Genomic DNA, 12,459 nt, shown 5'->3' with positions numbered 1-12,459 from the left:
CTATACATAACTGACATTGAAACCACACATACATGTTACCCACTGTGAGATATGAACATTCTGTGCATTTAGATATACAATCTAGAAAGTACAGTATTAGCTGCAAGTGCCACAGGACAAGTCTGACTCTTAATGGGACAGAGGGTGCTTTTGTTAGGATGACCTCATTACTGTGTTGCAGATAAAATGCAGAATGAGCTGTGCCCAAAGTTAAAGTTTTCTCCTGAGTGGAAGAGGATACACCACATCTGCTGTTAAAGGTTTACTTACATAACATTAGAACCACACAGACACTCAAGTTCACCATTGTCAGACTAAAACCACATATCTAACCAGTTACCCAATCTAGAGAACATAGTATTAGCTGTAAGCGCCACAGAAAAAAGTTGACTCTTAGGGGGATAGAGTGCACTTTTACCAGGATGACCTCATCAGTGTGTTGCAGAGCAGATGTTTGTGGTAAAACTGAGATAAGGGAATGGTGGAATGCAGTTTGTCTGTTGAGGAAGCTATATGAACCCGATATTGCAGCCAGACACAGAATGTCCCCACGATCAGAATTGAACCTCCTACCTATATAGTTACACAATCTAGACAGCACTGTTTCAGTTACGTGCTCCACAGGAGACGTCTGATCCTTAAAGGGAGACAGTGCACTTTTGACAGGATGACCTCATCAGTGTAATGCAGAGAGGATGTTTGAGTTAAAAGTGGGATAAAATGCAGTGGGAGCTATGTGCAAAGTTAAATGTAGTCCCCTTAGTGGAAGTGGACACAGCACATTTGACATTGAAGTAATATTTACCTATCACTTCACCTCCTCCAGACATGCACATAAGTTTCTGCCAGTGAAAACTGAGCCTCCTATCTATCTAGTCACACAATCTAGAGAGTGTAGCATTAGCCACAAGTGTCACAGGAGAAGTCTGACTTTTTTTGCACTTTTGACAGGATGACCTCATCACTGTGTTATAGAGAGGATGTCTGTGTTAAAAGTGGGATAAAGTGCAGAGGGAACTGTGTGCAGAGTTAAATGTATTCTCCTCAGTGGAAGTGGACACAGTACATTTGACATTGAAGCATTAATTACCTGTCACTATACCTCCCCTGACACACACACACACACACACACACACACACACACACACACACACACTTCCAACAGTGAAAACTTAACCTCCTATCTCGTTACACAGTCTAGAGAGTACAGTATTAGTCACAAGCACCACAGAAGAAGTCTGAATTTAATGATGTGAAAAAGCACATTTGTAATTAGTAAAAATTCACTGTCAGGAACAGCTGATAGAGTGCATCACAGATTTTGGAAGAAATGCGTATGTGTGGAAAGGCCAACATAATAGCACTTTGATAGTCCCATGTAATGACAGAATTCTCTGCTAAGATTTATGTACTATTCTTCATGTACATTGTGTTACTGTGAGGTACATGTACCTATTTCAGTGTACGGAAATCCAGTGACAATCACAGATGTAGATCAGTGGATTATCAAACAAGCATTCCTGCCAGTTCATTCCAGGATGATTGCACACATGTCTTATCTCATGCTTGCATAATGTGCATTAACAATACAAACAGACATTTCCTAAATAGAACGGTGCACTGCAGAATAACACTGATGGATTATGTGTGAACAGGTTACCCAATATTGTCACACAGTTGCAAGTGTAACCATTGGTGTGCAAACATAAATTAAGAGGCCAACGTCACTCTGAAATCCAGATAACTTGTCAAAATACAATATAGACATACAGATACTGTGCAACCTAAACAAAGAATTATTTGTTGTAATTTTTTGTTTTTACTCTCGCCATGAAGAGCAGCACTGCCAAGCTAAATTGTGCTGCTAATGATGACAGAGTATTAGTGCATGCGTAGTCATATCCTGAGGTATTGAACTTAGAATGGGAATTAACAGTAGTCTGTGGTGTCCTTTGTCAACTTTTGAGCAAGGACACATTTTACCCATATACCCATGTGTGAAACGGATGGAATACAGAACAGATGTGTGTTGTGGCCATATATCAGGTGTCATGATTTACACATTTATCACGACAGTTGTGGTTATTCAATCCTTATATGCATGCTAGAGGTGTATTATGAAACACACGAGAGATCAACCATGCTGTTGCTGGTGGAAACATGGCTTATGGAAATCATTTGGAATCAAGGTTTATTGGATGGCACAGGAAGGGTAGAAAGAGGTGGTCAGTTGGTGGCAGGAATATACAATAAAGACATACCAACAGATTCAATCATGTTTCATTTCTACACATATTTGTGTTGTGTTACTGTTAGTTTTATCAGCATAATTATTCAGGCAAGATCTGTACAAGAAAAGCTTCATAGTAGGGATCAAGCACATTAATATAGCAGCAGGATAATAGTGTGTTAAGAAAAGGTGTAGCCAACATTTACATCCACGGGAGTCATACAAAATGTTCAAAAACAGTTTTGCATACATCTGGATTTGAAGCTTGACAGCATTCCTAGACAAATCAACAGACTTGAGAATTATCTAAACATACCATGTAGGAAGTCATACTTCAGAGAGTTCCCATAGTATAGCAGACTGCAGAAAATAAGATTGTATGTATTACTCTTCATTACCCTCTTGACAACCATAAGCTGTGCATTCTACTTTACATAGCTAAGCACAGCAGAGGGAAGGGCACCAGAGTAGTGTGGCCAAAGGAAAAACTGACAAAAATTATTGCAATTAGCTATGTACTTCCATTTAGCCTCAGCTGCCATTAGTGTTCGATGCCACACATTGCACAAATGCAGAGGAGGAAGAATAATGACATAGAAGGGAAAATATGCATAAACAGGGCAAGAGGAACGCAGGGACCAAGTAGCTTATGACAGAAGCAGGATATTGTTGGCTCATAACAATATGTAAGTAACAGCCAGGCACAAAATGGTGTACTTAAAACAGTCAGTAACACTTAGTGAATACCTGGATTACAGCCCTTGAAAGTATGTAAAAATCCATATATAAATCTGAGCAGTATCTCATCATACCCTAAGGAACTCCTTTTTCACATACTTTAAATAACACAGTTGAAGGATAGAGGCAACTTACTGAAGCAGAAGGAGTTGAACAGAGGAGATAGAGACAGATGGAGGGAGGAACAGCAGCACTATATTTTGTGGGACATGTAGGACCATCTGTATGATGTGTTACTTTTACATAGTTCCTCATTATTAAGCTGTGATGCTCTGTACCACAGATTGCTTGTTATAGGGAGCAGGAAGGGGTAAGAGAGTACAGCCAGCATTAAGACATAAGCAGGACAAGGTTGGCTTACTAAGTCTCCCTATTGGGTCTGCAGTGTTTTTGCAAATGATGTCTTGCTGCACTATTCAAATTGTATGCTAATGAAATGTTGCCAGTTTTGAGAAATACAGACATTTGCAGTTAATTATATGATAGGAATATAAAATGGCATGAAATAATTTCACCTACAGCTGTAATCAAACCCATGACACTATACAAAAACATTGGTCTACCAACGGGAATTATCGTAGCATGCCACATAGGAGCTTCTAGTTCATTACATCCAGCAGCCTAAAAACTGTTACAGAAACTGTTTTACAGTACTTCCTTTGGTCTGCCTTTACTCAGTATTACCATAGCACACCAGATGTAAGCAGATCTGCATGAAAATAGACTACTGTGGCTGAAATTAAAATCTTCAGCTTTTGCCATAGGAAGATGAATGGCATTCACCATTACTCAGCATTAGTATGCTACACCAACTTCCCCGCAAATTCTGCGGACAAGAAATGAAGGCTTTTCCATGGGCCATTTCTGGCTATGTGTACTGTGTGGTTCTATTTTCTGACTAGATTAAATGTGTGAAAAAAGGATTGATAGAACTGCTGTGGAAATGGGGGGTGCAAATAGAGGGTGGGACACAGGGGAAAGAATACAGAAATTTGCAGGAGAGTGGTGGGAGAGAGCCATAGCTATCCAATTGTTCACAACATAAATGTAAAATTGTAGAAATAATTTCATTACTTTGGAGAGTCACCACACCACCAGCAATGAGTGACAGCAGAATAATCTGCACCAAATCAAGTGTATCAAGATGATACATGGGCAAAGTGGAGAGATATGTTTGGGACATGATTTTTTTTCTGGGACAGGTACCCCTTTTTGTGGAGAGAGAGGAATGTTGGGGATGGTGCTTAGGAATGAGAAGATCAGGTGGGTAAGGTAGGTTAGAGAACAGACACAGATTTACAGGACATATAAGACAGGCAAACAGGGATGGTGATGTATAGAAAAGGTTGGGGGACACCATGATTGAAGATAGGTAGGGAACCTCAGAGCTGCACCCACATCCAGCTTGAGTAGTCTGAGAATATAGTCCTTACCTTCAACAAAATGACTGGCACTGACGTAGAGCAGCAAAGTATTAAATAAAACAGTAAATAATGTAGCAAAGCTTTCAGGTATCCAGTACCCTTCTTCAGTGCTTAAGTGCATCTTCATTCTGGGAAGTTTTTTGTTGAGGCTTGTTGTGTACAACCTAGTCCTTACCCTCAGAACTGTCATCACTGTCTCCTGTGTCAGCTGCCTGGGTCAGTGCCAGACGTAGCATAATTTTTGCAATAGGATGCCGGATCTTTTCAACCCTGCCAGTTCAGGCACCAAGGCCCCTCTCCATCATGGCCTGCATCGGCCCTGTCAGCTCTTGCCGGGTGACAAAATTGCCACTTCCACAACTACTTTTCCCATAGGGTACCATTGTACCAGCAGCTGGGGCAGAGCTACGTGATGCAGGTTGAACAGGTGGGGCAGGAGTTGTGGAGGTAATGCTGTCAAGTTGTGAACTTATGCCCCAGATATGGTGCTTGTCTGTGCTGCCTTGGTGGTGCTGCTACAGCCACCTGTGGAGGTATAGCAGGCTAATCTCCAGTAGTCAATCTACCTCTCTGTGTTGATGGTCTTATTGTTTTCAGAAGCAATGTTTTAAAAAAATAAAGAGAGATAGGGTGGGAGGAGGACAGAAAAGATAATTAGATCAATGGCATATCATATTACTTTATTATTTCAATACATAAAACAAAATAAGAAATCTATAAGTATACCTTGGCCACATCCAGATGTTACAGAATGTTATGAGTGTGTCATAAAAATCAGTCAAACACAATGGTATGATGTGGCTTATAGAATCATGTATTTCGCTATGCAATACCAGATATCAACTTTCTAAGGTAATAACTGCATTTGCAAACACTGAATTATTAATGCCATGCAGTATTGAAGTTAACATATCTTATAAATAGTAGTCTGTAAAAAAAATGAATATCTGCTTCTGAGTATTGAGCCCGCACACAATTAATTTGATGTACTCATTGCCTACTGCTATAACCAAGAGTACTGGAGCAGGTATGTAGGCTTGATATTAAAGTTAAGGTATGCCTGCTCAAAATTATATACACTAATGAACTGAGAATACTTCTGTACCTTGCAATCAGAACAGATACATACTTACTCCATGCCTCTGTGAGTTGACTTAGACTGTCCTGATGCATATCTCAGTTTTCTACAATCTCTGCTGCAGCTGTACAGTAGAGAAAAAAAAAAAAAATATATATATATATATATATATATATATATATATATATATATATATACATATATAAACATAAATGACTTTGTTGGCTGGCTAATTAATGCCATATCTTAGGTTATGGGTCAATATACTTACACAACTAAGGGGTGTTTTGCAGTCTTAAATTCATCCACTTATCAGCTAAGGAGGTCCCTGTTGTACCTCTTCATGTTAGTGTAGTGGAAACAGCATTTATCCCTGGTGCGTGGGATGCTAGTTGCGCTGGAGACAGGCTTGACCAAGCTATTCTAAACCTCAGCCTTATACTGAGACCCAGTATATTCACTCTGCAGTAGCCTCTGGTTGTAGCACTTCATGAGGAGTGCCACAAAAATCTGGGGCTCCTCAACATCCCACCTTTGTGCTCTAAATGGAACACCATCTCTATTATCACCAACCAGGTCTGCAGCAGTGAAGCCAGAAATATAGGTACAAATCAGTGCCCAATTCACGTCTGACTTGTAGCAGCTTGTGCACAAAAAGGCACGGCCTTGCCAACTGCATTTTTACAAGTAGAAGCACAGCAATAGTTTGTCAGTCACATTTGAGTACATAAGGAAGCAGAGAATGTGTTAAAAATGGCAGTGACATTTGTCCATGTCTGATGCTTACACTGTTGAGACATATTCCAATGTTAAACCCTGACATGCTATATGTTTTTGGTTATGATCATGTTTGGAGGCAAAATGATATGCTGACATATTTGGTATATTTGGTATGTTGGGAATTAGACACTGGTAAGATTGATTAGTACAACCTGAGAATCGGACCCAAGAGAAAAATGGGTAAAATTTTAAACGTTGCTGATTAATTGTCATGGACACAGGAAAACTTGCTTGGTAAAGAATTGTAAGACTGAATGGTGAAATAATGAAGAGATGCCTGTTTGTCTGTGTTTGTAAATACATCTCAAATACATGCACTTGCATGACCTGAGTAAAACATGGTGGGTCAAGTTGCACATTTCATAACACATACTGTCCTAAACAGACATATTTATGATATGTGAGAAATCAATAATTACCACCAACATATTGTGCACATCATACCTATATATGTGTGCATTATACATTAAATATCATTGGTGTCATGTTTTACATAATTTGCACACATTGTATTGAGCTTCTATAGCAAGTAGTAATAACACATTTTGTGCAATAAGCAGAGTTATGATAATGAGATGCATATGCTGTGACATTCCTAAGCAAAATGTAATTACATTTGTCATTCTGACCAAATCTATAAAAGTACATGTAAAATGGATTTGAATCCTGCACCATCTATCTTCAGTCTTTATGATTACTGCACTTACACCTTCTGCTACAGGGAAAGTTACCTGACAGTTTGAATTTATTCACTGAGTGCTAGCCAGAATGATAACAGCCATGAACTGCTGTTGGGCTTGTTTCTGCTGTGGAAGGTAGACTAAATTAAAATTTTCACGTTTTTCCTTAGGTAGTGAACAGTGTTTTCATGCTGTCAAGTGGAGCACAAATGCAAAAGGCACGAGAAAAAAATATGAGAAAGTAAAAAACTGACAGTAAAGTGAATTCAATCAAATGGTATCTAGCAATGACAACAGCAAGAAGTTCATTCAAGTGACACATTCATCCTTCTCCTCACATCTCCTTGCAATCTCAGAAATGTACTTTGTGGAACACAATATCAGACTTCTAGTTAATGACAAATAATGTGACAATGGACAGACAACAGTTTGCATGCTGTTAGCAATACTTAAAATATTTAAGTTTTACACAACACAGTGATCTAAACAATGTGTCTAAATATGTATTCAGACCCCCCCATAAAATTAATAGTTAACTGTATTCAAATTCTGCATCACCTGTTTTATTTTTCTCAGTTCACTTCAATTATACCTTGTGCCACAGGGATAGTTATCCAAGAGGTGGAATTTATTCATTACATACTATCCAGAGTGCAGATGTCCATACACTGATGCCAGGCTTGTATGTGCTACAGACGGCAACCTAAATTAAATGTTCCACTTTTTTCTTTAAATAGTGAACTATAGTTCACTGCCAGGGACCACTGCCAGTCCAGAGTATGCAATGCCAAATGGAGCACAAATGAGGAAAAAAGTACTGAAATAGAGGAAACATTATGAAACATATATTTAAAATGTATGCTTTTGATATTTCTTCATATTGTCTGTGTTTCAACATGAACTTATTCTCAGTAAATATCATTATATTCACATAAACAAAGCCATATTAGTATTAGATCCCCAGGACACCAGGGCATTCTCAAGACACAGTTCAGATTCTCATTACTATGTGTCACACAGACATTATGCTGTGTAGAAGGATTGCCTATACTCAGTATGTGACATTGTAGCAATATACGTTACAGGTACAACAGAAAAAAAATCCTAACGTGTGTTGTGTAATTTAGAGTTAGATGTGTGGATGGCTGTTATACAGACAAAGGAGCAAATAATATTTCTGCATAAATATAAAATAAATCATTTCAGCACTATACCTGTTTGCTTCTCTTTATTTTGTGAACATCATTCAAAGATCTGTATTTTATGTGTTTTACCCTGCAGTTAACATACGTTTCAGTGAGTAATCTAGTTTCTTAGAGAAACAGACAGTTGTACTGAGAGTCACAAGTTGTCTTAAATAATTTCATATCAATGTTAGGACTATTCCTCCCCTAAGCCAGTTAATTGTAGTCACAAAATGTCTTGTCAGTACCTTCTTCCTGACACACCCTGATTGATACTGTAGTCAGAGTAATCATCCACACTTGCAGGCACTTAGGACATGTGCATGCAGTCATGTAGGTCATTACACCATGTTGACATTCCCTGCACTTAGTGCAGATTGCGGAATTCATGAATGCTTATGAGTCAACACCTTATTTGCATATTCACAGTGCTTACAGGGCTAAATCTATACTATATCATGATAATCATGTAGGCAAGAAAATGAGCATTGTGATAGGGGATTGTTTTTTCCAAAGAGCTGCATGCTGCTGATTGCTTGCAAAACATGTTTCTAGTGTCACAACTAACTTGATGAAAGGGCAAATTGCCATTTTTTACAAAATGTGGAATTTCAAACTTGATAATAGACTGCATTTCACAATACACCCATAGCTTAGTGTATGCATTGTTTGTCCCTTAATGGTAGCATAGGCATATGTATATATATATATATATATATATATATATATATATATATATATATATATCAGTTATTTTTTACATTAAAAAGTGTACGAAGAATGTAACATGACTTAGTAGAACATTTTCTGTGCCCATATGGCAAGTTATTGCAGAAGAGTGCTGTATCACTTTTAGCAAGGACATGAGTTTGATGTTTGTAGCCCACAAGTGTGTTAAGCATGTTATATATAACTGACCAGCCTCCACACAAGTGGACATCCAAGAACACTTTTACCCATTTTTACTAGAAAAGTGTACATTGTTTTGATTAATGCTGTATTGTAATATTCAGTGACATAGCTGCTGTCCTCCTTACATGACCTGTACATTTTCTTTTTATTTTATTTTCCTTTTTGGTGGGGAATAGGGCTGTATTTATTTGTGTATACTAATACAGAACTTTAATTATTAACTTATTTTGTGCATTGATGTTGGTAATGAGATGGAGGACAACACCAGTGTTTATACTGCAGAACTTTCAAGTAAATAATACAATTCAGTAATTTGATCTCACTTATTTGGTGTTGGGCTCCCCACCACCACCCTGTGCTAATGATGATGACTGTTTACTGACCTTTACATGTGTTTAATGTAGTTACAGTGTGGAAAAGTAAAATGCTTGATGCACATTATTGTGCAAAGTCCATAGGTGGATATTACAGACATCACAGTTATACAGTATTACTAACATTACTGTACACAGGACAGATGTCTCATCTTAGGAACATATAACTACTTGTGTATGAAACTAAGCAGTTAGTGTTTATTTTTTTCAAACAGGTTCTACACTTACCTTGAGCCTAAGATAGCAGAATAGGCTGCATATTTACTATACTGTTTTCCTATGCACCCGGCTTTGATGTACAATTTTCTGTGTCATGCAGTCCATACTAAATCAAACAGGGTATTAAAAACATTCTTCTTTTTGGCAGAGGTCTGGCAACAGATGCACATACAACTTTGTATTGGCAACAGCAAGTCCATCCATCTGTCCACAAACCCTTCTCCCATTTTTGCACATCATTGGGTCAGGGTGTCACTTAAACAGTGACAATCATCTAGAGCCAAAGTTTACACTGCTGGGTGGCTAGCCCTGCTGCAGAGCAGCAGCAAATACTAACATGTTTTTTCTAAGTATAATTTTGGTCGCAATCCAAAGAGTTTTTGGTTTCAGGGCAAATGGCTACACTGAGTGTACACAATTGCTTTATAGCTTCATGAATAGCTCTGTCATGTTGGATTAGTTAATTAGCATGTAATTCAGTTGCTTATGCTTTCTTTACCATGTTCTGCCGTTTACCTTTGTTTGGCAGCTCTATACAACATGCAGCAGTGTTTAATGAGTGTGAAATATAGTACTACTGTGTGTGCAGTGCAGCACTCCATGTACACAATAGCTGCATTTAGTGAATACAGTCTAGAGAGTCACAAAAATGTAATATAAGCACATTATCAAAGAGATAGTGTCAGTAGACTTTAATGAACTACATTGCAAAATTCTACTATACAGTGTCATTTATCGTTCCTTTAGATAAAGGGAGTTGTAAGATGTGTGTCCTCTTTCTTTGAATTATTGTTGACACTAGTATGTTGATCATGTAGTGTGGTTTCTGTGGGGATTCAGAAAATTGTGTGAAGGTGTAAATCAAGCCGTAAAAAGGAACATACCTCCAAAAATAAACATCCTAAACCAGGCCTGATAATAAGAATGTTCCTTCAAAACAGGGACAGTTGAGAGATCTGCTCTGCATCCCTCTGTTATGTTGTCTGTTCTTACTGTGATCCAACGTGCATTAAAGTGCACCATCTTCATGTGCCCACTTTCTTCCACTTATTCCCACTCCACAAAAAAGGTTGATACAGAATTGTCTGTCATCTCTGTTTGGTGCATATATATTATCCATAGTCCACCTCACTTCCCCTTCATACTACCCATCATCCTTCTCCACCATTGCACATCTCTTCTTCAGTGGTCACTAGCATCTATCTTCTGAGCAATTTAGGTACTTCACATTTCCTTCCTTCTGTCTTATGATTTTTATGTTCTTTGTGGATATTCCCTGCTCAACATTTTCTCACTATCTCTAACTTTTAACATTATTTTATAAATTAGTACATCTCTGTTTAGTTTTTTTGTGCATGCTCTGCCTTTTGGTCAGGTTCATGTACCCCTTCTTTTCCATTTTGTTATCTTTTATTCTTCCTACTCCCTCCTCCCGTGTATCAAAGCCCCCTCATTTACCTAGATTTTCTTTCTGGTTTGCTCTAACCAACCCATGCCCTGTGCCTTAGATCTGCACCTGCTCTCCACTATCCTGGTTGTCAGAGAGTACTCTTTCATTTGTACAGTTGGCCTGTGATACACTGCCAGCTTTTTACTTGCCTTTTCTGAATCCCTATCCCCTTGCTGTCATCTCCTGTCTTTCTTCCCTTCCCATCTTTCCCTGTCTTCCCTCGTTCTTTTATTCATCTACCCCTCTGTATAGCTGTGCCTTGTTTTCACTTCCATATAGGTGTTTGCTTATCTCTAGCTTTATGCACCAGTCAGTATGAGTGTGCCTCTGTCTAATATAAAGCATTGCAACCCACAGTTATCAATTATATTTTTTCAGCATTACAATGCCTATATTCTTTTTATTTCATACTTATCTGCAGTGCATTTGTTTATATAGCAACATCCCACACTCTATGCGCTTATGTTTTCCCTCCCTCCCTCACTTCCTCATTTCCTCTTTGCATTGTTTCTGTCCTTACTCCCCTTGGGCACTTTATTCATTCTTTTATGCAGCTGGTGACTCAGACCCTTTGGTCCCTTCATCCTATCTTACCCATTGTCTCCTATTTTATTACTGTCCATATGCTCACAGTAAAGAATTGTGCCTAGAGTGGCCGCCATCCATGCCCATTTTGTTTTTTAGTTCCTACACTTTAACCTCATGTTTGCCATAAACAAAATCATGTAAATAAAATGTATTTGTTTACAGTACCTTGTTTTTCAGTCAGTCCATTTCTGGGATGTTTGCTGCCTCTTGCTGTTTTATGTCATTTGTAGTCCTAGTTCATCTCTATGTATGCATCATCTTGCGGTCCTCCTCCTCCATATTGTCTAGCTTATGTAGACATCCTATTCAGTACAGTTCATTAGAATCCTTGGAGTCCTAGGACCACCTATCTGCCCACTTTCTTCTCTGCTTGCTGCCTTTCCATTACTCCTCCTTGATTATATTTATCTTCTGAATGTTTTCCTTTTAAAGTATATTTTTTGGAATCCTGTTGGATCTTCTAGGGTTTTCCAGTCTGTCTGCACGTACATGCCTACTCCCTTTGCTTTTCTCCTCTTTCCTTGTTTGTTCCTTGTTCACTTTTGCTTTGCTTTTATGTTTCCTATCCTCTTTTGTGTTCTCCTGCTTGTCTGGTTTCACTGTATTTCCTTTAGGTAAATTAGCTGGTGATTGGCTGTTCTTTCTGACCTTTTCCTCCAGTGCAGATGACTCAGAAGTCCAGGCAAACATGTAGGGACTCTGGCTGACCAAGTTAACAGACAACTGCAAGCTGGGAGCCATAATTAACTCCCCAAGTGATATAGACATCCTACAGAAAGGCCTCACTGAGGCCAGTGACTGG

The 12,459-nt window shown here is 38.5% G+C and overlaps 1 long non-coding RNA gene across 2 annotated transcripts in view; it reads left to right on the top strand.

The window, feature by feature from the left end:
* LOC122807078 overlaps positions 1-12,459 on the top strand; it is a 276,583-nt gene that overhangs the window by 215,440 nt on the left and 48,684 nt on the right. Inside the window, exon 3 of one of the 2 annotated variants that reach the window (XR_006365592.1) lies at positions 7,101-8,130. The exons of the other annotated variant lie outside the window; for it this stretch is intronic. This is a non-coding gene — a long non-coding RNA (uncharacterized LOC122807078). Of the gene's footprint in view, positions 1-7,100; positions 8,131-12,459 lie in introns of those variants that run through there. 2 annotated transcript variants of the gene reach the window in all.

Source organism: Protopterus annectens, chromosome 7.part0 (assembly GCF_019279795.1).
Source record: "Protopterus annectens isolate FY-2018-M chromosome 7.part0, PAN1.0, whole genome shotgun sequence".
Classification (NCBI taxonomy): Eukaryota; Metazoa; Chordata; order Ceratodontiformes; family Protopteridae; genus Protopterus; species Protopterus annectens.
The sequence above is the reverse complement of the archived record's forward strand: the minus strand, read 5'-3'. Positions and strand labels throughout refer to the sequence as shown.